The 27,661-nt window shown below is 40.6% G+C and overlaps 7 non-coding genes and 3 pseudogenes across 7 annotated transcripts; all 10 read left to right on the top strand.

Annotated features, from left to right (window-relative positions):
• Positions 1-1,077: 1,077 nt before the first annotated feature.
• Positions 1,078-1,196, top strand: LOC121532419 (annotated as a pseudogene).
• A 1,200-nt stretch (positions 1,197-2,396) lies between these two features.
• On the top strand, positions 2,397-2,515 carry LOC121532407. The gene has a single exon (XR_005994311.2). It is a non-coding gene; the product is annotated as a 5S ribosomal RNA (ribosomal RNA).
• A 7,997-nt stretch (positions 2,516-10,512) lies between these two features.
• LOC121532378 lies at positions 10,513-10,631 on the top strand. Its single transcript, XR_005994283.2, has one exon. It is a non-coding gene; the product is annotated as a 5S ribosomal RNA (ribosomal RNA).
• A 1,163-nt stretch (positions 10,632-11,794) lies between these two features.
• LOC121532390 lies at positions 11,795-11,913 on the top strand. Its single transcript, XR_005994294.1, has one exon. It is a non-coding gene; the product is annotated as a 5S ribosomal RNA (ribosomal RNA).
• A 1,164-nt stretch (positions 11,914-13,077) lies between these two features.
• Positions 13,078-13,186, top strand: LOC121532408 (annotated as a pseudogene).
• A 1,171-nt stretch (positions 13,187-14,357) lies between these two features.
• On the top strand, positions 14,358-14,476 carry LOC121532399. The gene has a single exon (XR_005994303.1). It is a non-coding gene; the product is annotated as a 5S ribosomal RNA (ribosomal RNA).
• A 1,171-nt stretch (positions 14,477-15,647) lies between these two features.
• LOC121532400 lies at positions 15,648-15,766 on the top strand. The gene has a single exon (XR_005994304.2). It is a non-coding gene; the product is annotated as a 5S ribosomal RNA (ribosomal RNA).
• A 1,175-nt stretch (positions 15,767-16,941) lies between these two features.
• LOC121563926 lies at positions 16,942-17,060 on the top strand (annotated as a pseudogene).
• Positions 17,061-19,635: 2,575 nt separating this feature from the next.
• On the top strand, positions 19,636-19,754 carry LOC121559333. Its single transcript, XR_006659645.1, has one exon. It is a non-coding gene; the product is annotated as a 5S ribosomal RNA (ribosomal RNA).
• Positions 19,755-20,936: 1,182 nt separating this feature from the next.
• On the top strand, positions 20,937-21,055 carry LOC123487165. Its single transcript, XR_006659665.1, has one exon. It is a non-coding gene; the product is annotated as a 5S ribosomal RNA (ribosomal RNA).
• Positions 21,056-27,661: the final 6,606 nt, after the last annotated feature.

Raw genomic sequence — 27,661 nt, 5'->3', positions numbered from 1 at the left:
CATATAACAAATCAATGCACTTATGTTCATTTAGAAATGTCCTGTACCTCGGGCATAAAAAGAGTCCAGCCCGGTAAATAAGTTCAGTGGCTCAAGTGCCCTTAGTCCCGCAACGCTTGTCCGTAGCATAAACCCAGTATATTCATACACTCAAAATAACACTTATTTTGTAACACAACTATAAAGCGTATCAAAGACTACCCAAAGAATAATACGTCCTCACAACTACATAAATCACAGTATACATCACCCCAAACAAATGAAATACCGTATACAAAAAGTTGTAGTCAGTCGGTCAGTCAGACAATCCGCCAACAGCCCTCCAGCGGAGGAAAGGCCACGAAAACCAACGGAGAGTTGTAGTCCACAGACGCACAGAGTGGATCCAATCCTGGGTAAACTCGCTTTAAGGCCACAAAACACACTGTAAGGCAACAAAACAAACGTAATGGCGAAGCTTCATGAACTGAAGGTAGTACACATCCTCATTCAGGTCTCAATCACAACTTCCCTTTTGCGCAGCTGATGCTGGCTATTTAATGGGGAATTAAAGGGGAAGCGCCCTATTAGAAGGAGAAGCCTTGAGACGGTTCAGAAATATTCAGGGCCGTCACAGCGCACCGCACACATGCACACAGACAGGGGCATTCCTGTGCCGTTTCAGAAAGTTCATGGAAATACGAATCACTGATGCATTTTGTTCATGTCTTATGATTGACTTGGGCAAATGAATGCGTTTTCTAACAAGTTGAATAGATTTAGTTGATTTCTTACTAAGTTCAATAAATGTTTGAATATTGTTGAATTTCGGTTTAATGTCTGGATTCCGTGATTCGGTCCATAACGCCTATTTTATAGGGCCCTAGTCAATGAACTTGTCATAAATCAACATAGGATATGCCCTCTTCCCCCCAACAAGACTCAAATATATATATATATATATATATATATATATATTGGAAATGTAAGCAAGGGTTGAGCTTCTTCAGTTTGTGTCACAAAGTGGATACGTTTCTGTGTCCCTTTCAGAGTGAGTGACACATTGACTTTATATAGTGTACCAAGAGTTGTTCCCTTGCTTATGGCCATATCAGCCTGAATACGCCCGATCTCGTCCAATCTCGGAAGCTAAGCAGGGTCGGGCCTGGTTAGTACTTGGATTGTAGACTGCCTGGTAATACCAGGTGCTGTAAGCTTTTTGTCCCAGTAGAGCGTGCTCTTGTGTCATGGAGCAACTGCCTTTTATTTATCACCCTAATAATATCATGGATTGTTATTGGACTAAATGCAGTTTGTGTGTGCTGCCCTGCCCTGATCAAATCAAATAATGGACAGTGCGTTTCCCTCAAAATATAGGCAGTACATGCAGCCTTTGTTTTTAGTCTAGGAGACAGTCAATGTCTGTAGTCCATTAGGGCACTATAAAATCCCTTCAATGTTTTGCCTGATTCCGTTAATTCCCAAGTTCCCTTTTCTCCGTTTAGATTTCCCCGTTGACCGTTTGTCCCTGTTTTGGCAGGTTTTCGCTCTCAAAAGTACACCTTTTTAATAGCAAAACAGCACAATTGGATGTTCTATGTCCACAACAATGTTTAAACCCTATCAGGTGACCATTTGTGGGGTCTGGGAAAAAATGTAAGACATTTAGATTTTTGGGTGTAGTTACCCTTAAATGCAAGCGTGCACCAGGAAGAGACCTTTGTTTGGTTAAGCGGTGTTGCTGTAGAACAAATGGCCACTGGAGTGATGCAAATGATCACGGTATAATTCTGCCAGGCAGGCATAGGCTACTTTGTAGTTAACATTTACTTGCGAAGGTTTTGGGGAAAGCCATTCCTTCCCTACCAGAAGAAGGTTATCATTAGCATCATCGCTAACGGCTACACAAAGTGTAGACATCGCGCGCACCGCACACATGCACACAGACAGGGGCATTCCTGTGCCGTTTCAGAAAGTTCATGGAAATACGAATCACTGATGCATTTTGTTCATGTCTTATGATTGACTTGGGCAAATGAATGCGTTTTCTAACAAGTTGAATAGATTTAGTTGATTTCTTACTAAGTTCAATAAATGTTTGAATATTGTTGAATTTCGGTTTAAAGTCTGGATTCCGTGATTCGGTCCACAACGCCTATTTTATAGGGCCCTAGTCAATGAACTTATCATAAATCAACATAGGATATGCCCTCTTCCCCCAACAAGACTCAAAATATATATATATATATATATATATATATATATATATATATATATATATATATATATATATATATAGGAAATGTAAGCAGGGGTTGAGCTTCTTCAGTTTGTGTCACAAAGTGGATACGTTTCTGTGTCCCTTTCAGAGTGAGTGACACATTGACTTTATATAGTGTACCAAGAGTTGTTCCCTTGCTTACGGCCATATCAGCCTGAATACGCCCGATCTCGTCCAATCTCGGAAGCTAAGCAGGGTCGGGCCTGGTTAGTACTTGGATGGGAGACCGCCTGGTAATACCAGGTGCTGTAAGCTTTTTGTCCCAGTAGAGCGTGCTCTTGTGTCATGGAGCAACTGCCTTTTATTTATCACCCTAATAATATCATGGATTGTTATTGGACTAAATGCAGTTTGTGTGTGCTGCCCTGCCCTGATCAAATCAAATAATGGACAGTGCGTTTCCCTCAAAATATAGGCAGTACATGCAGCCTTTGTTTTTAGTCTAGGAGACAGTCAATGTCTGTAGTCCATTAGGGCACTATACAATCCCTTCAATGTTTTGCCTGATTCCGTTAATTCCCAAGTTCCCTTTTCTCCGTTTAGATTTCCCCGTTGACCGTTTGTCCCTGTTTTGGCAGGTTTTCGCTCTCAAAAGTACACCTTTTTAATAGCAAAACAGCACAATTGGATGTTCTATGTCCACAACAATGTTTAAACCCTATCAGGTGACCATTTGTGGGGTCTGGGAAAAATGTAAGACATTTAGATTTTGGGGTGTAGTTACCCTTAAATGCAAGCGTGCACCAGGAAGAGACCTTTGTTTGGTTAAGCGGTGTTGCTGTAGAACAAATGGCCACTGGAGTGATGCAAATGATCACGGTATAATTCTGCCAGGCAGGCATAGGCTACTTTGTAGTTAACATTTACTTGCGAAGGTTTTGGGGAAAGCCATTCCTTCCCTACCAGAAGAAGGTTATCATTAGCATCATCGCTAACGGCTACACAAAGTGTAGACATCACCGCACCGCACACATGCACACAGACAGGGGCATTCCTGTGCCGTTTCAGAAAGTTCATGGAAATACGAATCACTGATGCATTTTGTTCATGTCTTATGATTGACTTGGGCAAATGAATGCGTTTTCTAACAAGTTGAATAGATTTAGTTGATTTCTTACTAAGTTCAATAAATGTTTGAATATTGTTGAATTTCGGTTTAAAGTCTGGATTCCGTGATTCGGTCCGAAACGCCTATTTTATAGGGCCCTAGTCAATGAACTTGTCATAAATCAACATAGGATATGCCCTCTTCCCCCCCAACAAGACTCAAATATATATATATATATATATATTATATATATATAGGAAATGTAAGCAAGGGGTTGAGCTTCTTCAGTTTGTGTCACAAAGTGGATACGTTTCTGTGTCCCTTTCAGAGTGAGTGACACATTGACTTTATATAGTGTACCAAGAGCTGTTCCTCGCTTACGGCCATACCAGCCTGAATACGCCCCTTTTTGGAATTTCAGGAAGTGGATGAGCGGCAGGTGTCTGAGTGCTTGAGAGAAGATATCGTTTTTGGAGGTTTATTTGATTTATAAGTTTGAAAGTTTGTGTGTGATTGTAGTTGATTTTCTTTGAAACTTTTTTGTTAGTATCCCCCCATCGGCGTGAGCTGTTTGGGGATATTGATTAAAATAACCGGATGGACAACATGGCGTCAACATCAAGAATACAAACGACTGACGAGAAAGGACAACAGTGAAATTAGAATTTCAAATGAAGAACTGAAGAAAAGAAAGTATGAGAAGGAACTGACGGTGAACGTAGAAATAATTGGAGAAGGGAAAATAACAACGATGGAATTGCTGAGAGGAATAAGGGAAGTTTGTGGAACAATACTTGGATGTAGAATGAGAGACGGAAATAAGTATGAAATAACAATGTCTCATGTAAAGGGAAAAGAAAGACTAATGGACGGGCTAAAGATAAAGAACTGTCAAATCATGGCTAAAGAGCTTGGGAACGATGAGCTTGTGGTGTCCTTTTTGAACTTGCCTGCATACATTACAGATGGAGAGATATATGAGAAACTAAGAGGCTGGAAAGTGAAGGCGACCACGCCAATCAAGAGGAGGATGTGGCCAGGAACAGACATTGTAGACGGGACGAGATTTTGCAAGGTGAAGTTCACAGACAATGTGCAATCCTTGCCATATTCTACCAAATTTAACACTGTCGAGGGATTTGAATATTTTCGTGTAATCCATGACAATCAAGTGAAGGTATGTAGACTATGTATTCAGCCGGGGCACATACTTAAGGAATGTCCAGAATTCACTTGCCATAAATGTAGTGAACAAGGGCATTATGCCAGAGAATGTTTGAACATAGGTAATGTGTGTGAAATGTGTGACAGACCGAAAGTTAGATGTAGCTGTAAGAAGGGAAAAGATCACTTACTTTTGCAAACAATGGACCTCACTTCTGAGGAAGAGGAGGGGAGTGTGTTTATGGAGGGAGAAAAAGAGAGTGACATGGGGAGTGTGACTTCAGAGACAGTGGCAGATATGCCTGAAGAGCCTGTAATGTCTTCTGGCAAAACACGAGACGCAGTTTTGGTCTCTGCTGCTGACAAGGTGGAACAGCAGCACATGATGGGTGAAATACATACACAGGTAGAGATGGTGCAAGGTGCTTCTCAGGTGCCTGAGCCAGTTTCAAGCGTGTGTAAAAATTACACCAAAGAGCGAGCTGGGTCCACTGAAGTCACTGGCACTGTTAAAGCGCACTTTTCAAAAGGCTTCCCTGCCGCTCCAAATCAGGAGACGGAGGATGAAATAGATAGTGAGGATCATCAGTTGTTTGCAAAAATAAGAGGTCATTGTCGAAAACTAGGAGATGATGGGATTTGGAAAAAGAAAAAGTAGGTTTTGAAAGGACTTGTTTTGCTCTGATTATACCTCTGCACACATTAATAATGATTACAGTCGCATCCCTAAATGGTAACAGTTTGAGAAACATGAGCAAATTTGAGCAGGTTTTAGTGTCTGTTAAGGCAGACATGTTGTGTTTTCAAGAGACCAATTGGACAGATTCCAAAATACAGGAGATTAAGAGTAAATGGTCTGATTTAATTTTTTGTAGTCATGGAAGTGATAAAACATGCGGTGTGGCTATTTTGATAAAAAACGATGTGGTTCAAAATGTAAAACAAATATATGCTGACAATGATGGCAGACTTATTGCAATTGAATTTGAAGTGCAAAATGTAGTTTTTCGTTTAATCAATGTTTATGCTTCAAACATTGAATCTGAAAGGAGAGAAATGTTTCACAACTTAAAAACACTGTGCTCAGAAAACTGTATATTGATAGGAGACTTTAATGTGAGGTGTAGTAGAATGGATGCCTCTAGTTGTGCTAGATAAAGATATGACTCTTCTAGAAATGCATTATGGAAACTTATGAATGAGGAGAATCTAGTAGATATATGGAGGGCTGAAAATCCAAACAGAAGAGTGTTTTCTAGAAGGCAGGTGGTGCTAAAGGAATTAAAACAAAGCAGAATTGATTCATGTCTAGCAAAACAAGAATTGGTGCAGCATGTTAAGAAGATGTCATATAACTTTACAGCATATAGTGATCACGCAGTAATGTCATTTCAAATGGGTTTTGGTGTGGAGAGGAGAGGGGGAGGTGTCTGGTGTTTAAATGCCAGTCTGTTAAAGGAGGAAGGATATAGAAATGAAATTGTTGAATGTATTAATGATGAAATGTCTAATGTACTGTTAAAAGAGAATGTGTGTTTATGGTGGGAGGAAGTGAAAGGAAAAGTAAAAAACAGGAGTATTAGGTATGCTAGAAATCACAACCGGTTAGATAAGCAGAAAGAAACAATGCTTAGAAATAGGATGTTGCATGAACTTGAAAAGGCTGATACTGATCCAGACTATGATGTTGTGAACTATTTGAAAATCCATGCAGAGCTGGGTCGTTATGAAAAAAGAAATGTTTGGGTGCTATTGTTAGGAGTAGGGCACAGTACGCTTTGGAGGGAGAGAAATGTACATCCTTTTTTTTGGGGCTTGAAAAAAGAAAACAAACTAAGAGTTACATTGTAGAGTTGGAAGATGAAAAAGGTGTAAAGGTAAACGATTTTGTTGAGATCTTAGATACAGTTGAATCCTTTTACAGAAATCTTTACAAAAAGAATGATGTAGATAAAGTGTGTGTTGAAAAAGTGTTGGATACAATTAGTGCCAAAGTATCTCAGGTAGATAGAATGATGTGTGATGAAGAGATTTCGATTATGGAAATCAAGGAAGCAATTGTTAACACTCAAGGCAATAAAAGTCCGGGTTTGGATGGTTTAACAAATGAGTTCTATAAAGTCTTTGTAGATATTTTGGCACCCATTTTAGGGAAGGTGTTTCATTATATGGAAGAGAATAAGGAAATCCCTGAGTCTATGTCAACTGGTATGTTAACGATCTTATTCAAGAATAGGGGCAGTAGATTAAAGTTAGAAAATTATAGGCCTATTAGTCTTCTAAATTCGGATTATAAGATATTGACTAAAGTGTTAGCGAATAGGATGAAAAAGGTGATTGGGAGTATTATTGCATCAACACAAGCCTACGGTATACCTGGAAGAGATGTTGCAGATGTAATTTGTACAATTAGAGATGTTGTTAATCAAATGAAAAATGAAGGCGGTATAGTATTAAGTTTGGATTTTAACAAAGCTTTTGATAGAGTGGAGCATAGCTTCCTATTACAGACTATGGAGAGGTTTGGTTTTGGGCCAAAGTTTGTATCTTGGATCAACCTGTTGTACAGCGGGGCTAAAAGTTGTGTCAAATGTAACGGAGTGTTAACAGATACTTTTCCTGTAGAGAGGTCAGTAAGGCAGGGCTGTCCTTTGTCAGCTCTGTTGTACAGTGTTTCTACAGAACCGTTAGCTACATTAATAAATAGTAATAAAGAGGTAAGGGGTGTCGGAATCCCAGGTGGTGGTATCAGTGTTGTACATCAGTACGCTGATGACACTACTTGCACTGTGAAGGATATAGGAAGCATTGGAAGCATTATGAGAATCATAGATATATATGGTAAGGCATCGGGCGCTAAAGTTAATATAGAGAAGACTGAAATAATGTTTGTTGGGGATATCGATGCAAATAAGTGTGAGATTCCATTCAAGATAGCAAGGGATTTTATTAAAGTGCTGGGAGTAAACATTGGTGTAAAGGAGAAAGAGGCAAAATATATAACTTGGACTGGGATCCTTAATAAAGTCAAGCTAACGTTAAATTTCTGGAAAAATAGAAAATTAAAGTTAAAAGGTAAAGTAATTGTTGCAAATGCTTTGGTATTATCTAAATTTGTGTATGTTTTGGGAGTCCTGGACATGCCTGAGTGGGTGCTAAATGAATTAAATAAGGTGGTGTCTAATTTTATATGGGATGGTAAAGGTGTTAGAATATCTCAGAAAACATTGATAGCTGACTATGTGGATGGAGGTTTAAAACTTGTAGATTTAGATGTCAAAAGAAAAGCTATTAGGATAAAAACAGTAAAGAAATATTTGTATGACAGTGAAGATTATGGCTGGAAACACTTCTTTAAGGTCTACTTAGAGGAGAGTGGTGGATGTGGAGATAATGGTTTATTGATGGGGCTTAAAAGGAAAATGTTTGAAAAAGTACCAGATTTTTATAAAGAGGTGCTAAATGCATGGGCAGAGTTGTTGCCTAATGTATATTATGAATGTGGTCATATTGACCTGATTATGAATCAACCTATATTTCTGAATGAGAAAATCAAGAACAAAGAACAAGTTTTGTATAATAAAGTATTTAGGAGTGCAGGTCTACGACAAATAAAAGATTATACATATGAGGTAATTCCAGGCTTTTTACCTGAAGAAGCTATTTTTGATATTATCAAGGAATGGGATGAAGAGGTGGGAAGGGGAACAGTGAATAATATGTATGACAAGATAAAAAATAGCATACCAAGCGCATGGGTGGATTTAATAAATAGTGAGGTTGAAAGAGAAAATCTGTTTGTATTTCCTAATTTGTTCATTGGTAGCAGTGAGAAGAAAGTACATTTATCTACTATACCAGTGAAAATATTGTATAGAATAATGGTAGGAAAATGTTAAAGAAGGCCGGCTGCTGAAAATTTTTGGAAAACAGTTTTTCCAGAATTGAATGAAAAAAAGATATGGGAAAATTTAAATGTAAAATATAATTGTAAGGAGTGTGAAAATAATGATTTTAAGTTAAGACACAATAGAATATTTACAAAGGTGGTGTTACATCAAATTAATTGTGAAGTAAAAAGGGAATGCGATATATGTGGATGTTTCCCAGAAACGCTTATGCATTTGTTTATAGAATGTGAGGAATTAAAATATATTTTTGTAAAGTTAAGGAAATGTTAAGTAAAAACTGGGGGGTGATTTCTTGAAAAAGTATGTGTGGGAGGAACTTGTGTTATTTGGAGTATCTGGTAAATGTGATGGCGTTAATGTGTGCTTGTTGAATATTGTTTTGAGTTTTGTGAGGTATGCTATTTTTTGTAGGAGGAATTATGGTTTTTTTGACAGGAAGAGGGTGAAGGTGTGGGGTATTTTTATATCACTGTTTAGTAAACACATGGATATGTTGTTTAATTATGGGATGGAAGATTTTGATGAACATTTTGTTGAGGGGTGTGGGTTGATTGCAAAGGTGGATGGTGGAGGAATCACTTATAATTTTTGAAAGAATTATTTTGAATATTTTCTTTGTTTATTTTTATTTGATAGGGGTTGCTTTTTCTGCCTATTTTGTGGGTGAAATTTTATGTCTTAGTCATGTCTGGGTTTTTTTGTATACTAGTTTTTTTGTATTTTTATTTCTTTGGGTTCTTTGATTTGATAGGGGGTGAATTGTTCACCTGCCTATGTTAGGCTAGTGTCTTCTGTATTGTTCTTTGTAATATTGTACTGTAAATATTGTAAAAAATTGAATTTTTGATAATAAAAAAAAAAAATAAAAGAACCTGAATACGCCCGATCTCGTCCGATCTCGGAAGCTAAGCAGGGTCGGGCCTGGTTAGTACTTGGATGGGAGACCGCCTGGGAATACCAGGTGCTGTAAGCTTTTGTCCCAGTAGAGCGTGCTCTTGCGTCATGGAGCAACTGCCTTTTATTTATCACCCTAATAATATCATGGATTGTTATTGGACTAAATGCAGTTTGTGTGCTGCCCTGCCCTGATCAAATCAAATCAAATAATGGACAGTGCGTTTCCCTCAAAATATAGGCAGTACATGCAGCCTTTGTTTTAGTCTAGGAGACAGTCAATGTCTGTAGTCCATTAGGGCACTATACAATCCCTTCAATGTTTTGCCTGATTCCGTTAATTCCCAAGTTCCCTTTTCTCCATTTAGATTTCCCCGTTGACCGTTTGTCCCTGTTTTGGCAGGTTTTCGCTCTCAAAAGTACACCTTTTTAATAGCAAAACAGCACAATTGGATGTTCTATGTCCACAACAATGTTTAAACCCTATCAGGTGACCATTTGTGAGGTCTGGGAAAAATTTAAGACATTTAGATGTTGGGGTGTAGTTACCCTTAAATGCAAGCGTGCACCAGGAAGAGACCTTTGTTTGGTTAAGCGGTGTTGCTGTAGAACAAATGGCAACTGGAGTGATGCAAATGATCACGGTATAATTCTGCCATGCAGGCATAGGCTACTTTGTAGTTAACATTTACTTGCGAAGGTTTTGGGGAAAGCCATTCCTTCCCTACCAGAAGAAGGTTATCATTAGCATCATCGCTAACGGCTACACAAAGTGTAGACATACGCGCGCACCGCACACATGCACACAGACAGGGGCATTCCTGTGCCGTTTCAGAAAGTTCATGGAAATACGAATCACTGATGCATTTTTTTCATGTCTTATGATTGACTTGGGCAAATGAATGCGTTTTCTAACAAGTTGAATAGATTTAGTTGATTTCTTACTAAGTTCAATAAATGTTTGAATATTGTTGAATTTCGGTTTAATGTCTGGATTCCGTGATTCGGTCCGCAACGCCTATTTTATAGGGCCCTAGTCAATGAACTTGTCATAAATCAACATAGGATATGCCCTCTTCCCCCCAACAAGACTCAAATATATATATATATATATTTGGAAATGTAAGCAGGGGTTGAGCTTCTTCAGTTTGTGTCACAAAGTGGATACGTTTCTGTGTCCCTTTCAGAGTGAGTGACACATTGACTTTATATAGTGTACCAAGAGTTGTTCCCTCGCTTACGGCCATACCATCCTGAATACGCCCGATCTCGTCTGATCTCGGAAGCTAAGCAGGGTCGGGCCTGGTTAGTACTTGGATGGGAGACCGCCTGGGAATACCAGGTGCTGTAAGTTTTTTGTCCCAGTAGAGCTTGCTCTTGTGTCATGGAGCAACTGCCTTTTATTTATCACCCTAATAATATCATGGATTGTTATTGGACTAAATGCAGTTTGTGTGCTGCCCTGCCCTGATCAAATCAAATCAATAATGGACAGTGCGTTTCCCTCAAAATATAGGCAGTACATGCAGCCTTTGTTTTTAGTCTAGGAGACAGTCAATGTCTGTAGTCCATTAGGGCACTATAAAATCCCTTCAATGTTTTGCCTGATTCCGTTAATTCCCAAGTTCCCTTTTCTCCGTTTAGATTTCCCCGTTGACCGTTTGTCCCTGTTTTGGCAGGTTTTCGCTCTCAAAAGTACACCTTTTTAATAGCAAAACAGCACAATTGGATGTTCTATGTCCACAACAATGTTTAAACCCTATCAGGTGACCATTTGTGAGGTCTGGGAAAAATGTAAGACATTTAGATTTTGGGGTGTAGTTACCCTTAAATGCAAGCGTGCACCAGGAAGAGACCTTTGTTTGGTTAAGCGGTGTTGCTGTAGAACAAATGGCCACTGGAGTGATGCAAATGATCACGGTATAATTCTGCCAGGCAGGCATAGGCTACTTTGTAGTTAACATTTACTTGCGAAGGTTTTGGGGAAAGCCATTCCTTCCCTACCAGAAGAAGGTTATCATTAGCATCATCGCTAACGGCTACACAAAGTGTAGACATACGCGCCACCGCACACATGCACACAGACAGGGGCATTCCTGTGCCGTTTCAGAAAGTTCATGGAAATACGAATCACTGATGCATTTTGTTCATGTCTTATGATTGACTTGGGCAAATGAATGCGTTTTCTAACAAGTTGAATAGATTTAGTTGATTTCTTACTAAGTTCAATAAATGTTTGAATATTGTTGAATTTCGGTTTAATGTCTGGATTCCGTGATTCGGTCCGTAACGCCTATTTTATAGGGCCCTAGTCAATGAACTTGTCATAAATCAACATAGGATATGCCCTCTTCCCCCCCAACAAGACTCAAATATATATATATATATATATATAATTGGAAATGTAAGCAAGGGTTGAGCTTCTTCAGTTTGTGTCACAAAGTGGATACGTTTCTGTGTCCCTTTCAGAGTGAGTGACACATTGACTTTATATAGTGTACCAAGAGTTGTTCCCTCGCTTACGGCCATACCAGCCTGAATACGCCCGATCTCGTCCGATCTCGGAAGCTAAGCAGGGTCGGGCCTGGTTAGTACTTGGATGGGAGACCGCCTGGGAATACCAGGTGCTGTAAGCTTTTTGTCCCAGTAGAGCGTGCTCTTGTGTCATGGAGCAACTGCCTTTTATTTATCACCCTAATAATATCATGGATTGTTATTGGACTAAATGCAGTTTGTGTGTGCTGCCCTGCCCTGATCAAATCAAATCAATAATGGACAGTGCGTTTCCCTCAAAATATAGGCAGTACATGCAGCCTTTGTTTTTAGTCTAGGAGACAGTCAATGTCTGTAGTCCATTAGGGCACTATAAAATCCCTTCAATGTTTTGCCTGATTCCGTTAATTCCCAAGTTCCCTTTTCTCCGTTTAGATTTCCCCGTTGACCGTTTGTCCCTGTTTTGGCAGGTTTTCGCTCTCAAAAGTACACCTTTTTAATAGCAAAACAGCACAATTGGATGTTCTATGTCCACAACAATGTTTAAACCCTATCAGGTGACCATTTGTGAGGTCTGGGAAAAATGTAAGACATTTAGATTTTGGGGTGTAGTTACCCTTAAATGCAAGCATGCACCAGGAAGAGACCTTTGTTTGGTTAAGCGGTGTTGCTGTAGAACAAATGGCAACTGGAGTGATGCAAATGATCACGGTATAATTCTGCCAGGCAGGCATAGGCTACTTTGTAGTTAACATTTACTTGCGAAGGTTTTGGGGAAAGCCATTCCTTCCCTACCAGAAGAAGGTTATCATTAGCATCATCGCTAACGGCTACACAAAGTGTAGACATACGCGCGCACCGCACACATGCACACAGACAGGGGCATTCCTGTGCCGTTTCAGAAAGTTCATGGAAATACGAATCACTGATGCATTTTGTTCATGTCTTATGATTGACTTGGGCAAATGAATGCGTTTTCTAACAAGTTTAATAGATTTAGTTGATTTCTTACTAAGTTCAATAAATGTTTGAATATTGTTGAATTTCGGTTTAATGTCTGGATTCCGTGATTCGGTCCGCAACGCCTATTTTATAGGGCCCTAGTCAATGAACTTGTCATAAATCAACATAGGATATGCCCTCTTCCCCCCCCCCAACAAGACTCAAATATATATATATATATATATTGGAAATGTAAGCAGGGGTTGAGCTTCTTCAGTTTGTGTCACAAAGTGGATACGTTTCTGTGTCCCTTTCAGAGTGAGTGACACATTGACTTTATATAGTGTACCAAGAGTTGTTCCCTCGCTTACGGCCATACCAGCCTGAATACGCCCGATCTCGGAAGCTAAGCAGGGTCGGGCCTGGTTAGTACTTGGATGGGAGACCGCCTGGGAATACCAGGTGCTGTAAGCTTTTTGTCCCAGTAGAGCGTGCTCTTGTGTCATGGAGCAACTGCCTTTTTATTTATCACCCTAATAATATCATGGATTGTTATTGGACTAAATGCAGTTTGTGTGTGCTGCCCTGCCCTGATCAAATCAAATAATGGACAGTGCGTTTCCCTCAAAATATAGGCAGTACATGCAGCCTTTGTTTTTAGTCTAGGAGACAGTCAATGTCTGTAGTCCATTAGGGCACTATAAAATCCCTTCCATGTTTTGCCTGATTCCGTTAATTCCCAAGTTCCCTTTTCTCCGTTTAGATTTCCCCGTTGACCGTTTGTCCCTGTTTTGGCAGGTTTTCGCTCTCAAAAGTACACCTTTTTAATAGCAAAACAGCACAATTGGATGTTCTATGTCCACAACAATGTTTAAACCCTATCAGGTGACCATTTGTGAGGTCTGGGAAAAATGTAAGACATTTAGATTTTGGGGTGTAGTTACCCTTAAATGCAAGCGTGCACCAGGAAGAGACCTTTGTTTGGTTAAGCGGTGTTGCTGTAGAACATATGGCCACTGGAGTGATGCAAATGATCACGGTATAATTCTGCCAGGCAGGCATAGGCTACTTTGTAGTTAACATTTACTTGCGAAGGTTTTGGGGAAAGCCATTCCTTCCCTACCAGAAGAAGGTTATCATTAGCATCATCGCTAACGGCTACACAAAGTGTAGACATACGCGCGCACCGCACACATGCACACAGACAGGGGCATTCCTGTGCCGTTTCAGAAAGTTCATGGAAATACGAATCACTGATGCATTTTGTTCATGTCTTATGATTGACTTGGGCAAATGAATGCGTTTTCTAACAAGTTGAATAGATTTAGTTGATTTCTTACTAAGTTCAATAAATGTTTGAATATTGTTGAATTTCGGTTTAATGTCTGGATTCCGTGATTCGGTCCGCAACGCCTATTTTATAGGGCCCTAGTCAATGAACTTGTCATAAATCAACATAGGATATGCCCTCTTCCCCCCCAACAAGACTCAAATATATATATATATATATATATATATATATATATTGGAAATGTAAGCAAGGGTTGAGCTTCTTCAGTTTGTGTCACAAAGTGGATACGTTTCGTGTCCCTTTCAGAGTGAGTGACACATTGACTTTATATAGTGTACCAAGAGTTGTTCCCTCGCTTACGGCCATACCAGCCTGAATACGCCCGATCTCGTCCGATCTCGGAAGCTAAGCAGGGTCGGGCCTGGTTAGTACTTGGATGGGAGACCGCCTGGGAATACCAGGTGCTGTAAGCTTTTTGTCCCAGTAGAGCGTGCTCTTGTGTCATGGAGCAACTGCCTTTTATTTATCACCCTAATAATATCATGGATTGTTATTGGACTAAATGCAGTTTGTGTGTGCTGCCCTGCCCTGATCAAATCAAATAATGGACAGTGCGTTTCCCTCAAAATATAGGCAGTACATGCAGCCTTTGTTTTTAGTCTAGGAGACAGTCAATGTCTGTAGTCCATTAGGGCACTATAAAATCCCTTCCATGTTTTGCCTGATTCCGTTAATTCCCAAGTTCCCTTTTCTCCGTTTAGATTTCCCCGTTGACCGTTTGTCCCTGTTTTGGCAGGTTTTCGCTCTCAAAAGTACACCTTTTTAATAGCAAAACAGCACAATTGGATGTTCTATGTCCACAACAATGTTTAAACCCTATCAGGTGACCATTTGTGAGGTCTGGGAAAAATGTAAGACATTTAGATTTTGGGGTGTAGTTACCCTTAAATGCAAGCGTGCACCAGGAAGAGACCTTTGTTTGGTTAAGCGGTGTTGCTGTAGAACAAATGGCCACTGGAGTGATGCAAATGATCACGGTATAATTCTGCCAGGCAGGCATAGGCTACTTTGTAGTTAACATTTACTTGCGAAGGTTTTGGGGAAAGCCATTCCTTCCCTACCAGAAGAAGGTTATCATTAGCATCATCGCTAACGGCTACACAAAGTGTAGACATACGCGCGCACCGCACACATGCACACAGACAGGTGCATTCCTGTGCCGTCCCAGAAAATTCATGGAAATACGAATCACTGATGCATTTTGTTCATGTCTTATGATTGACTTGGGCAAATGAATGTGTTTTCTAACAAGTTGAATAGATTTAGTTGATTTCTTACTAAGTTCAATAAATGTTTGAATATTGTTGCATTTCGGTTTAATGTCTGGATTCCGTGATTCGGTCCGCAACGCCTATTTTATAGGGCCCTAGTCAATGAACTTGTCATAAATCAACATAGGATATGCCCTCTTCCCCCCCAACAAGACTCAAATATATATATATATATATATATATATATATATATTGGAAATGTAAGCAAGGGTTGAGCTTCTTCAGTTTGTGTCACAAAGTGGATACGTTTCTGTGTCCCTTTCAGAGTGAGTGACACATTGACTTTATATAGTGTACCAAGAGTTGTTCCCTCGCTTACGGCCATATCAGCCTGAATACGCCCGATCTCGTCCAATCTCGGAAGCTAAGCAGGGTCGGGCCTGGTTAGTACTTGGATGGGAGACCGCCTGGGAATACCATGTGCTGTAAGCTTTTGTCCCAGTAGAGCGTGCTCTTGTGTCATGGAGCAACTGCCTTTTATTTATCACCCTAATAATATCATGGATTGTTATTGGACTAAATGCAGTTTGTGTGTGCTGCCCTGCCCTGATCAAATCAAATAATGGACAGTGCGTTTCCCTCAAAATATAGGCAGTACATGCAGCCTTTGTTTTTAGTCTAGGAGACAGTCAATGTCTGTAGTCCATTAGGGCACTATAAAATCCCTTCAATGTTTTGCCTGATTCCGTTAATTCCCAAGTTCCCTTTTCTCCGTTTAGATTTCCCCGTTGACCGCTTGTCCCTGTTTTGGCAGGTTTTCGCTCTCAAAAGTACACCTTTTTAATAGCAAAACAGCACAATTGGATGTTCTATGTCCACAACAATGTTTAAACCCTATCAGGTGACCATTTGTGGGGTCTGGGAAAAATGTAAGACATTTAGATTTTGGGGTGTAGTTACCCTTAAATGCAAGCGTGCACCAGGAAGAGACCTTTGTTTGGTTAAGCGGTGTTGCTGTAGAACAAATGGCCACTGGAGTGATGCAAATGATCACGGTATAATTCTGCCAGGCAGGCATAGGCTACTTTGTAGTTAACATTTACTTGCGAAGGTTTTGGGGAAAGCCATTCCTTCCCTACCAGAAGAAGGTTATCATTAGCATCATCGCTAACGGCTACACAAAGTGTAGACATACGCGCGCACCGCACACATGCACACAGACAGGGGCATTCCTGTGCCGTTCCAGAAAGTTCATGGAAATACGAATCACTGATGCATTTTGTTCATGTCTTATGATTGACTTGGGCAAATGAATGCGTTTTCTAACAAGTTGAATAGATTTAGTTGATTTCTTACTAAGTTCAATAAATGTTTGAATATTGTTGCATTTCGGTTTAATGTCTGGATTCCGTGATTCGGTCCGCAACGCCTATTTTATAGGGCCCTAGTCAATGAACTTGTCATAAATCAACATAGGATATGCCCTCTTCCCCCCCAACAAGACTCAAATATATATATATATATATATATATATATATATATATATTTGGAAATGTAAGCAAGGGTTGAGCTTCTTCAGTTTGTGTCACAAAGTGGATACGTTTCTGTGTCCCTTTCAGAGTGAGTGACACATTGACTTTATATAGCGTACCAAGAGTTGTTCCCTCGCTTACGGCCATATCAGCCTGAATACGCCCGATCTCGTCCAATCTCGGAAGCTAAGCAGCGTCGGGCCTGGTTAGTACGTGGATGGGAGACCGCCTGGTAATACCAGGTGCTGTAAGCTTTTTGTCCCAGTAGAGCGTGCTCTTGTGTCATGGAGCAACTGCCTTTTATTTATCACCCTAATAATATCATGGATTGTTATTGGACTAAATGCAGTTTGTGTGTGCTGCCCTGCCCTGATCAAATCAAATAATGGACAGTGCGTTTCCCTCAAAATATAGGCAGTACATGCAGCCTTTGTTTTTAGTCTAGGAGACAGTCAATGTCTGTAGTCCATTAGGGCACTATAAAATCCCTTCAATGTTTTGCCTGATTCCGTTAATTCCCAAGTTCCCTTTTCTCCGTTTAGATTTCCCCGTTGACCGTTTGTCCCTGTTTTGGCAGGTTTTCGCTCTCAAAAGTACACCTTTTTAATAGCAAAACAGCACAATTGGATGTTCTATGTCCACAACAATGTTTAAACCCTATCAGGTGACCATTTGTGGGGTCTGGGAAAAATGTAAGACATTTAGATTTTTGGGTGTAGTTACCCTTAAATGCAAGCGTGCACCAGGAAGAGACCTTTGTTTGGTTAAGCGGTGTTGCTGTAGAACAAATGGCCACTGGAGTGATGCAAATGATCACGGTATAATTCTGCCAGGCAGGCATAGGCTACTTTGTAGTTAACATTTACTTGCGAAGGTTTTGGGGAAAGCCATTCCTTCCCTACCAGAAGAAGGTTATCATTAGCATCATCGCTAACGGCTACACAAAGTGTAGACATACGCGCGCACCGCACACATGCACACAGACAGGGGCATTCCTGTGCCGTTTCAGAAAGTTCATGGAAATACGAATCACTGATGCATTTTGTTCATGTCTTATGATTGACTTGGGCAAATGAATGCGTTTTCTAACAAGTTGAATAGATTTAGTTGATTTCTTACTAAGTTCAATAAATGTTTGAATATTGTTGAATTTCGGTTTAAAGTCTGGATTCCGTGATTCGGTCCGCAACACCTATTTTATAGGGCCCTAGTCAATGAACTTGTCATAAATCAACATAGGATATGCCCTCTTCCCCCCAACAAGACTCAAATATATATATATATATATATATATATATATATATATATAAGGAAATGTAAGCAAGGGTTGAGCTTCTTCAGTTTGTGTCACAAAGTGGATACGTTTCTGTGTCCCTTTCAGAGTGAGTGACACATTGACTTTATATAGTGTACCAAGAGCTGTTCCCTCGCTTACGGCCATACCAGCCTGAATACGCCCCTTTTTGGAATTTCAGGAAGTGGATGAGCGGCAGGTGTCTGAGTGCTTGAGAGAAGATATCGTTTTTTGGAGGTTTATTTGATTTATAAGTTTGAAAGTTTGTGTGTGATTGTAGTTGATTTTCTTTGAAACTTTTTTGTTATTATCCCCCATCGGCGTGAGCTGTTTGGGGGATATTTATTAAAATAACCGGATGGACAACATGGCGTCAACATCAAGAATACAAACGACGACGAGAAAGGACAACAGTGAAATCAGAATTTCAAATGAAGAACTGAAGAAAAGAAAGTATGAGAAGGAACTGACGGTGAACGTAGAAATAATTGGAGAAGGGAAAATAACAACGATGGAATTGCTGAGAGGAATAAGGGAAGTTTGTGGAACAATACTTGGATGTAGAATGAGAGACGGAAATAAGTATGAAATAACAATGTCTCATGTAAAGGGAAAAGAAAGACTAATGGACGGGCTAAAGATAAAGAACTGTCAAATCATGGCTAAAGAGCTAGGGAACGATGAGCTTGTGGTGTCCTTTTTGAACTTGCCTGCATACATTACAGATGGGGAGATATATGAGAAACTAAGAGGCTGGAAAGTGAAGGCGACCACGCCAATCAAGAGGAGGATGTGGCCAGGAACAGACATTGTAGACGGGACGAGATTTTGCAAGGTGAAGTTCACAGACAATGTGCAATCCTTGCCATATTCTACCAAATTTAACACTGTCGAGGGATTTGAATATTTTCGTGTAATCCATGACAATCAAGTGAAGGTATGTAGACTATGTATTCAGCCGGGGCACATACTTAAGGAATGTCCAGAATTCACTTGCCATAAATGCAGTGAACAAGGGCATTATGCCAGAGAATGTTTGAACATAGGTAATGTGTGTGAAATGTGTGACAGACCGAAAGTTAGATGTAGCTGTAAGAAGGGAAAAGATCACTTACTTTTGCAAACAATGGACCTCACTTCTGAGGAAGAGGAGGGGAGTGTGTTTATGGAGGGAGAAAAAGAGAGTGACATGGGGAGTGTGACTTCAGAGACAGTGGCAGATATGCCTGAAGAGCCTGTAATGTCTTCTGGCAAAACACGAGAAACAGTAGGTTTTGAAAGGACTTGTTTTGCTCTGATTATACCTCTGCACACATTAATAATGATTACAGTCGCATCCCTAAATGGTAACAGTTTGAGAAACATGAGCAAATTTGAGCAGGTTTTAGTGTCTGTTAAGGCAGACATGTTGTGTTTTCAAGAGACCAATTGGACAGATTCCAAAATACAGGAGTCACAAAGTGGATACGTTTCTGTATCCCTTTCAGAGTGAGTGACACATTGACTTTATATAGTGTACCAAGAGTTGTTCCCTCGCTTACGGCCATACCAGCCTGAATACGCCCGATCTCGTCCGATCTCGGAAGCTAAGCAGGGTCGGGCCTGGTTAGTACTTGGATGGGAGACCGCCTGGGAATACCAGGTGCTGTAAGCTTTTGTCCCAGTAGAGCGTGCTCTTGTGTCATGGAGCAACTGCCTTTTATTTATCACCCTAATAATATCATGGATTGTTATTGGAATAAATGCAGTTTGTGTGTGCTGCCCTGCCCTGATCAAATCAAATAATGGACAGTGCGTTTCCCTCAAAATATAGGCAGTACATGCAGCCTTTGTTTTTAGTCTAGGAGACAGTCAATGTCTGTAGTCCATTAGGGCACTATAAAATCCCTTCAATGTTTTGCCTGATTCCGTTAATTCCCAAGTTCCCTTTTCTCCGTTTAGATTTCCCCGTTGACCGTTTGTCCCTGTTTTGGCAGGTTTTCGCTCTCAAAAGTACACCTTTTTAATAGCAAAACAGCACAATTGGATGTTCTATGTCCACAACAATGTTTAAACCCTATCAGGTGACCATTTGTGAGGTCTGGGAAAAATGTAAGACATTTAGATTTTGGGGTGTAGTTACCCTTAAATGCAAGCGTGCACCAGGAAGAGACCTTTGTTTGGTTAAGCGGTGTTGCTGTAGGACAAATGGCCACTGGAGTGATGCAAATGATCACGGTATAATTCTGCCAGGCAGGCATAGGCTACTTTGTAGTTAACATTTACTTGCGAAGGTTTTGGGGAAAGCCATTCCTTCCCTACCAGAAGAAGGTTATCATTAGCATCATCGCTAACGGCTACACAAAGTGTAGACATACGCGCGCACCGCACACATGCACACAGACAGGGGCATTCCTGTGCCGTTCCAGAAAGTTCATGGAAATACGAATCACTGATGCATTTTGTTCATGTCTTATGATTGACTTGGGCAAATGAATGCGTTTTCTAACAAGTTGAATAGATTTAGTTGATTTCTTACTAAGTTCAATAAATGTTTGAATATTGTTGAATTTCGGTTTAATGTCTGGATTCCTTGATTCGGTCCGCAACGCCTATTTTATAGGGCCCTAGTCAATGAACTTGTCATAAATCAACATAGGATATGCCCTCTTCCCCCCCCAACAAGACTCAAATATATATATATATATATATATATATATATATATATATATATAATTGGAAATGTAAGCAAGGATTGAGCTTCTTCAGTTTGTGTCACAAAGTGGATACGTTTCTGTGTCCCTTTCAGAGTGAGTGACACATTGACTTTATATAGTGTACCAAGAGTTGTTCCCTAGCTTACGGCCATACCAGCCTGAATACGCCCCTTTTCGTCCGATCTCGGAAGCTAAGCAGGGTCGGGCCTGGTTAGTACTTGGATGGGAGACCGCCTGGGAATACCAGGTGCTGTAAGCTTTTGTCCCAGTAGAGCGTGCTCTTGTGTCATGGAGCAACTGCCTTTTATTTATCACCCTAATAATATCATGGATTGTTATTGGACTAAATGCAGTTTGTGTGTGCTGCCCTGCCCTGATCAAATCAAATAATGGACAGTGCGTTTCCCTCAAAATATAGGCAGTACATGCAGCCTTTGTTTTTAGTCTAGGAGACAGTCAATGTCTGTAGTCCATTAGGGCACTATAAAATCCCTTCAATGTTTTGCCTGATTCCGTTAATTCCCAAGTTCCCTTTTCTCCGTTTAGATTTCCCCGTTGACCGTTTGTCCCTGTTTTGGCAGGTTTTCGCTCTCAAAAGTACACCTTTTTAATAGCAAAACAGCACAATTGGATGTTCTATGTCCACAACAATGTTTAAACCCTATCAGGTGACCATTTGTGAGGTCTGGGAAAAATGTAAGACATTTAGATTTTGGGGTGTAGTTACCCTTAAATGCAAGCGTGCACCAGGAAGAGACCTTTGTTTGGTTAAGCGGTGTTTCTGTAGAACAAATGGCCACTGGAGTGATGCAAATGATCACGGTATAATTCTTCCAGGCAGGCATAGGCTACTTTGTAGTTAACATTTACTTGCGAAGGTTTTGGGGAAAGCCATTCCTTCCCTACCAGAAGAAGGTTATCATTAGCATCATCGCTAACGGCTACACAAAGTGTAGACATACGCGCGCACCGCACACATGCACACAGACAGGGGCATTCCTGTGCCGTGCCAGAAAGTTCATGGAAATACGAATCACTGATGCATTTTGTTCATGTCTTATGATTGACTTGGGCAAATTAAAGATTTTTTTTTTATATATTTTAAATTATTTTTAAAATTATTATTATTTTTTTAATATTTTTTTTTCATTTTTTTTTTCATTTTTTTTTTCAATTTAAAGTTTTATTAAGTTTTCAATCAACCAACCAAACACATTCCACATTCACAGATGTGAATAAAAAAATAAAAAATAATAATAATAATAATAAAAATTGTTTTATATATGTATATATATATACATACATATATATACCTACATACATACATACATACATACATACATCTACACACACAAATAATAATTATAACAAAATTTAAATTATAGAACTTGCAGCAGCACTATCAAGGTTCTTATTAGCTATTTCCAGCCTTAGCTGAGATGACGAGCCAATAATTAGTTTTTAGGTTTTACAGCACCTTACACAACACGCATCTGCCCATCTCCCTGATTCCCCCATTCACTCTGTCCAATTTGAAATATAGTTGAGTAGTGGAGACCAGAGTCTATCAAACTTGGGCTGTCTCTTGTGGAGGTCATAAGTGAGCTTTTCAAGAGGGAGAAAGTCAACAATCTGGTCAATCCACATTTTAAATGTAGGAGAAGTATTAGAGGCCCACAATAGAAGAATACATTTCTTAGCAAAGTATGTAATGGTCATGAGCAAATTTTCTCTGTCAGGATCAAGAACAAAGTCCTGCTGGGCATTAAGAAGATAGAGACACGGGGTCATATCAAACTGTACATCTAGTATTTTCTGTGCAGCAGTATGTATAGATTGCCAAAATCTGGCAATCTCTCTGCAGCTCCAAAATACATGCATATAGGTTCCACTTTCAGAGGTACATCTATTACAATTAGGAGAAATGTCTGTTTTCATTTTATGGAGTCTCAGGGGAGTGTAATAAAATTTGTACAAAAATTTGTAATTAGATTCTTTCATTTTTACATTAGTAGAGGAGCAGTATACCCTGTCGCAAACCTCCGCCCATAACTCATCACTGATAGTCAGACCAAGGTCCTTTTCCCATATTATTTTCAAAGGAGTAAAGGAGGATCCTCCTTTCTCAGAAAGGAGTCTATAGATATAGGATATTTTGCCTTTAATGGATTGTGCTGTGACAAGAAGGGTTTCAACTTCATTCAACTGAGTTCTAAACCTCCTCTTGGAAGTAAATGAGGAGATGACATGTCTAATTTGTAGATATTTAAAAAAATGGGATCTTGGCACATTGAATTCATTGCAGAGCTCTTGAAAGGATTTCAGTGTAGTGGTCTTCTGATGAAATAGGTCTGAAAAGGTCCTGATTCCTAGAGTATGCCAAAGATTAAAGTTGGCATCTCTCAGGGCTTTTGGCAAGTCTGGGTTGCCTACTATAGGCGAGTGAGAACATATTTGGGAGGAGATGCCCAAGTATTTCTTACAGTCCCTCCACGCTCGTAGGGTACTGTAAATCACAAATGTTTTGGCTATGTTGCCCACTTCACTAAAGTTATCAATGAATATAGTTGAGCTTAGTGGCAATGAACCACAAGATTGGGCTTCTATCTGGCTCCACGTTGACTCTTGTCTGTTTGTGATCCATGTTAGCATGTTGCGGATTTGGGCAGACCAGTAGTACAATTGAAGGGAGGGAAGGGCAAGACCACCCTTAGATTCAGGTTTCGATAGAGTGGAAAGCTTGATCCTAGGTTTTTTATTGCCCCATATAAATTTGGTGATGCTTTGGTTAATTGTTTTGAAAAAGGAAGCTGGGAGATAGCATGGGAGCATCTGAAATAAATAGTTCAGTCTAGGGAGGATGTTCATACGGATTACATTAATTCTTCCTACTAAGCTAATTGGGAGGGAGATCCAGGTTTGGAGGTTGTTCTTGATTTGATCCAGGAGTGGAAGATAATTCTCTTTGAAAAGCCTATTCAGATCTGGTGTTATGAATATCCCAAGGTATTGAAACCCCTGTGTCTTCCATTGGAATGGGCATAGTGTCTTCATAGAACTGGTGAGTATAATATTGAGAGGGCAGACAGTGGATTTGTTAAAATTAATCTTATAACCTGAAAACGTGCCATACTGAGCAATTGTATCTAAGATGGGAGGAAGGGATTTCTCAGGGTTGGATATGTAGAGCAAGACATCATCCGCGTAAAGCGAAATCTTGTGCTGCAGGCCGCCTGCAGGAACACCCATAATACTTGGATTGCTCCTTATCAACTCTGCCAGAGGCTCCGCCCCCAACAAGTAGAGCAGGGGGGACAGCGAGCACCCTTGTCTTGTGCCCCGTCCCAAAGGGAATCTGTCAGAGTTCAGTCCGTTAGTAGTCACCATGGCATTTGGATGAGAGTATAGTGATTTGATCCATTTAATAAAGTTTGGGCCCATGTTGAACTTCTCTAAGACTGAGAACAGAAAGCTCCACTCCATCCTGTCGAACGCCTTCTCAGCATCCAGTGAAGCCAGCAGGACAGGGGTCTTCTGTGCGTTTACTTGATCAATAATATCAAAAAGACGGCGAATGTTATCAGAAGAGTATCTGTCTCTAATAAATCCCGTCTGGTCCGCTTTTATTATTTTGGGAAGAAGAGTGTTTAGTCTTTTGGCGAGCAATTTGGTGATTATTTTGTAGTCGAAATCCAACAAGCTTATGGGCCGGAAGGAGGAGCAGGATAGGGGATCCTTGTCTTTTTTGAGCAACACTGTAATGCGAGCTGTGTGCATTGAGTCTGGGAGAACTCCGTTTTTGCAAAAATCCTCCAGCATTGGCATGAAAATAGGGCTAAGCTGGGGCCAAAAAGCTTTGTAGAACTCTCTGGGGAATCCATCTGGGCCTGGGGACTTGTTAGGTGGCATGGAGGTAATTGCCTCCAGGATCTCCTCAGGAGTGAAGGGGGAGTTGAGATCTTCTTGGTCGGTCTCTGATAGTTTAGGTAGCGAGATTCCCTCTAGGAAGGAGTGGAGTTCTGCCTCCGTGTGTTTTCTCTCAGAGGTATATAGTTTGCAGTAAAAATCATGAAAAGTTAAATTGATCTTTTTTGGATCATATGTGACCTCATCCTCTGCTGTTCGGATAGCCATAATTGTACGCTCTGACTGCTCTTTTTTTAATTGATAAGCAAGCAATCTACTAGGCCTATTGCTATACTCATGGTATTTCTGTTTAGTAAAGAAAACTTTTTTTTTATCTCCCGAGTATAGTCCAAATTCAGTTTGGCTTTGGCTGCTTTAAGTTGACTCCAGGAGGTGCTGTCTGGGGATTGTTTATGTACTTTTTCACAGCGTTCCAGCTCCCTCTCCAGATCTAGCCTGTGTGCTTCCATTGCTTTTTTCTTAGAGGAAGCATATGCAATTAGATGACCTCTTAGTGTGGCTTTAGCAGCGTCCCACATTGTGGCCGGAGAAACAGGAGAATCTTTGTTGTCTTGTGTGTAGTTGTCTATCCATGTAGTTACCAATGTATGGAATGCTTCGTTTGATAGCATGGAGGTGTTGAATTTCCAGCTCTTTGATCTCGGGATGTTTTTGCAGAGGTCAAAGCGGAGGTGGACAAAGGCGTGATCCGAAAGCGCTATGGGTCCGATTGTACACGTGGCTGAATTTATGAAACTCTTTGGGATAAAAATGTAATCTATACGGGAGTAGGTGTTATGGACATTAGAGTAGTATGTATAGTCCATAGCTGAGCTATTAGTCTCTCTCCAGATATCTATCAGTCCCATCTCTTTAGTAAGAGAGTTCAACATCTTTGCAGATCTAGGATTTGTGGTGGTGATTTGAGATGATTTGTCTAGGGTTGGGTTCAGGGTACAATTAAAATCTCCGGCCAACACTCCAAAGGAAACACAATGCTCATTGAACAGAGTTATCATTTTCGACATAAAAGCAGGAGTATCTGTGTTAGGGGCGTATATGTTTAAGATAGTAATTGGTTGCCCATACAGTGACCCAGTTATCAAGATAAATCTCCCCTCCGGATCAGATATGTTTTTGTCAATTATGAATGGAACATTCTTATGGATAAGTATTGCTGTACCTCTACTGTTGGATTTGAAAGATGAGAAATACACCTGTCCCACCCAAGCTCTGCGGAGTTTGGCATGTTCAGCATCACAGAGGTGTGTCTCTTGCAATAGCGCGATGTCTGCTTTTTCCTTTTTTAGAGCACATAGTATCTTTTTCCGTTTTATTGCATGGCCTAGACCGTGGCAGTTCCATGTCAATAGATTTAAGGTACTAGTCATCATCATCGAACAGTAATCGAACTTTAGTGCAAGTCATCTCTGGGTAAAGGTGGATCGTAGTTACAGCTGCGTTCACATAAAAGGAAAATAAATGGTTTACATAAAATAACAATCTCTGAACACCCCAGCCGAGTTCCCAAACAACTCGACATATCCCGTTGGATCTATTACCTCCCCGCTCAGTCACAATTCTGTGTTCCAACAAAAAAAAAAGTCCGGGAACAGTTAGCAACGCACAACGTCTCCCCCCTCCCCACCAAAGAAATGCCTCATCCTCTCCGCCCGCATTGAGTAACTGACAACGTAGCCCCCGTCCAGACCACATTAAGAAAGGGAGAAAATAAAATCAATAGCCCAGCCTACATACAGTAGGCCTAAGTTATAATATGGGGCCTATCCCTCTCAGCTAAAGGAACATAAATATAGATTGGACGGCTATAATGAAATTTAGCAGGGCGGTGGGTCTTTGGATATCGGCTATATGTTGTCTTACCTCCTTTAGTAATAACAGTAATCGCATTAATCGCATTTAGTCAATGGTCCATTTCTCATTGACCGGGGTTGTCTTTCAAAAAACGTTTCGCCTCTTCGGGAGTTTTGAAGTGTCGCAGGGCTCCTTGGTGAAGAATCCTGAGCTCGTTTGGGTATTTGAATCCCCTAAAGATGCCTCGGTCAATGGAGCATTTCTTCACCTCGTCAAACTCTCGGCGCTTTCGGCGTATTCCAGCTGACAGGTCCTGGAGTAAGGTGAGTTTGGCGTTTCCCACTGTAATGGTGTTGGTTTTCGCCGCCTGTAGGACTCGTTCCTTGTCGGTGAATCTCAGGAAACGTATGGTGATTGGGCGCGGTGGTTGTCTGGCTGCTGGTGGGGGGCCTCAGTGCTCGGTGAGCTCTCTCGAGTTCTATGGGCCTGTCGGTGGACAGGTGGAGCCACTCGGGAAGTTTGTCTTGCAGGTAGCGGATCAGTGGCATGTTTCCCTCTTCTTTTTCGCCCAGATTTAATAGAACACAATTATTCCTTCGCCCCCTGTTTTCCAGGTCCTCTGTTTTCTCTTCCAGCTGCTCTATTTTTTTTTTAGCATATGCTATTGTTTCCATGGCGTCTGTCAATAAGTTTTCCGTGGATAGGATTCGCCCCTCTGCCTCGTCCAGGCGCCCCGCGTTTATGGTTATCTTGTTGTTTATGTCAGGCAAGGCATTTTCCAGGATTGTCACCTTGCCCCCTATCGCACTGAGCTGAGCGTTAATGGCATCTAGTTTAGTGTTGAGTTCTGTACGTTGGGATCTCAGCTCAGAAAAGATGTCTTCGACAGAGTGCGAGGTTGGCATTCGTTGGGCCTCGGGGGGGGACGGGTCCTCTTTCTCCTGGCTAATGGCGCTAGCTTTTTCTGAAGCTAGCTGCTTCTTGGAGGCTTTTTCCGTCGCTAGTACTCGAGTCCGGGTAAAAATGTCCCCTGTAGTGTTGCCTTTTGAAGCCGCCATGACTTTTTGACTAAAGCTAAATGAGTTTAAACTTGAAGTGGAGGTAAGATTAGGAATTGGAAACTACTTGTGCGGAGCTCCTAGTT

This window comes from Coregonus clupeaformis, unplaced genomic scaffold (genome assembly GCF_020615455.1).
Source record: "Coregonus clupeaformis isolate EN_2021a unplaced genomic scaffold, ASM2061545v1 scaf1490, whole genome shotgun sequence".
Taxonomy (NCBI): Eukaryota; Metazoa; Chordata; class Actinopteri; order Salmoniformes; family Salmonidae; genus Coregonus; species Coregonus clupeaformis.
This window is presented reverse-complemented; position numbering and strand designations above follow the sequence as displayed.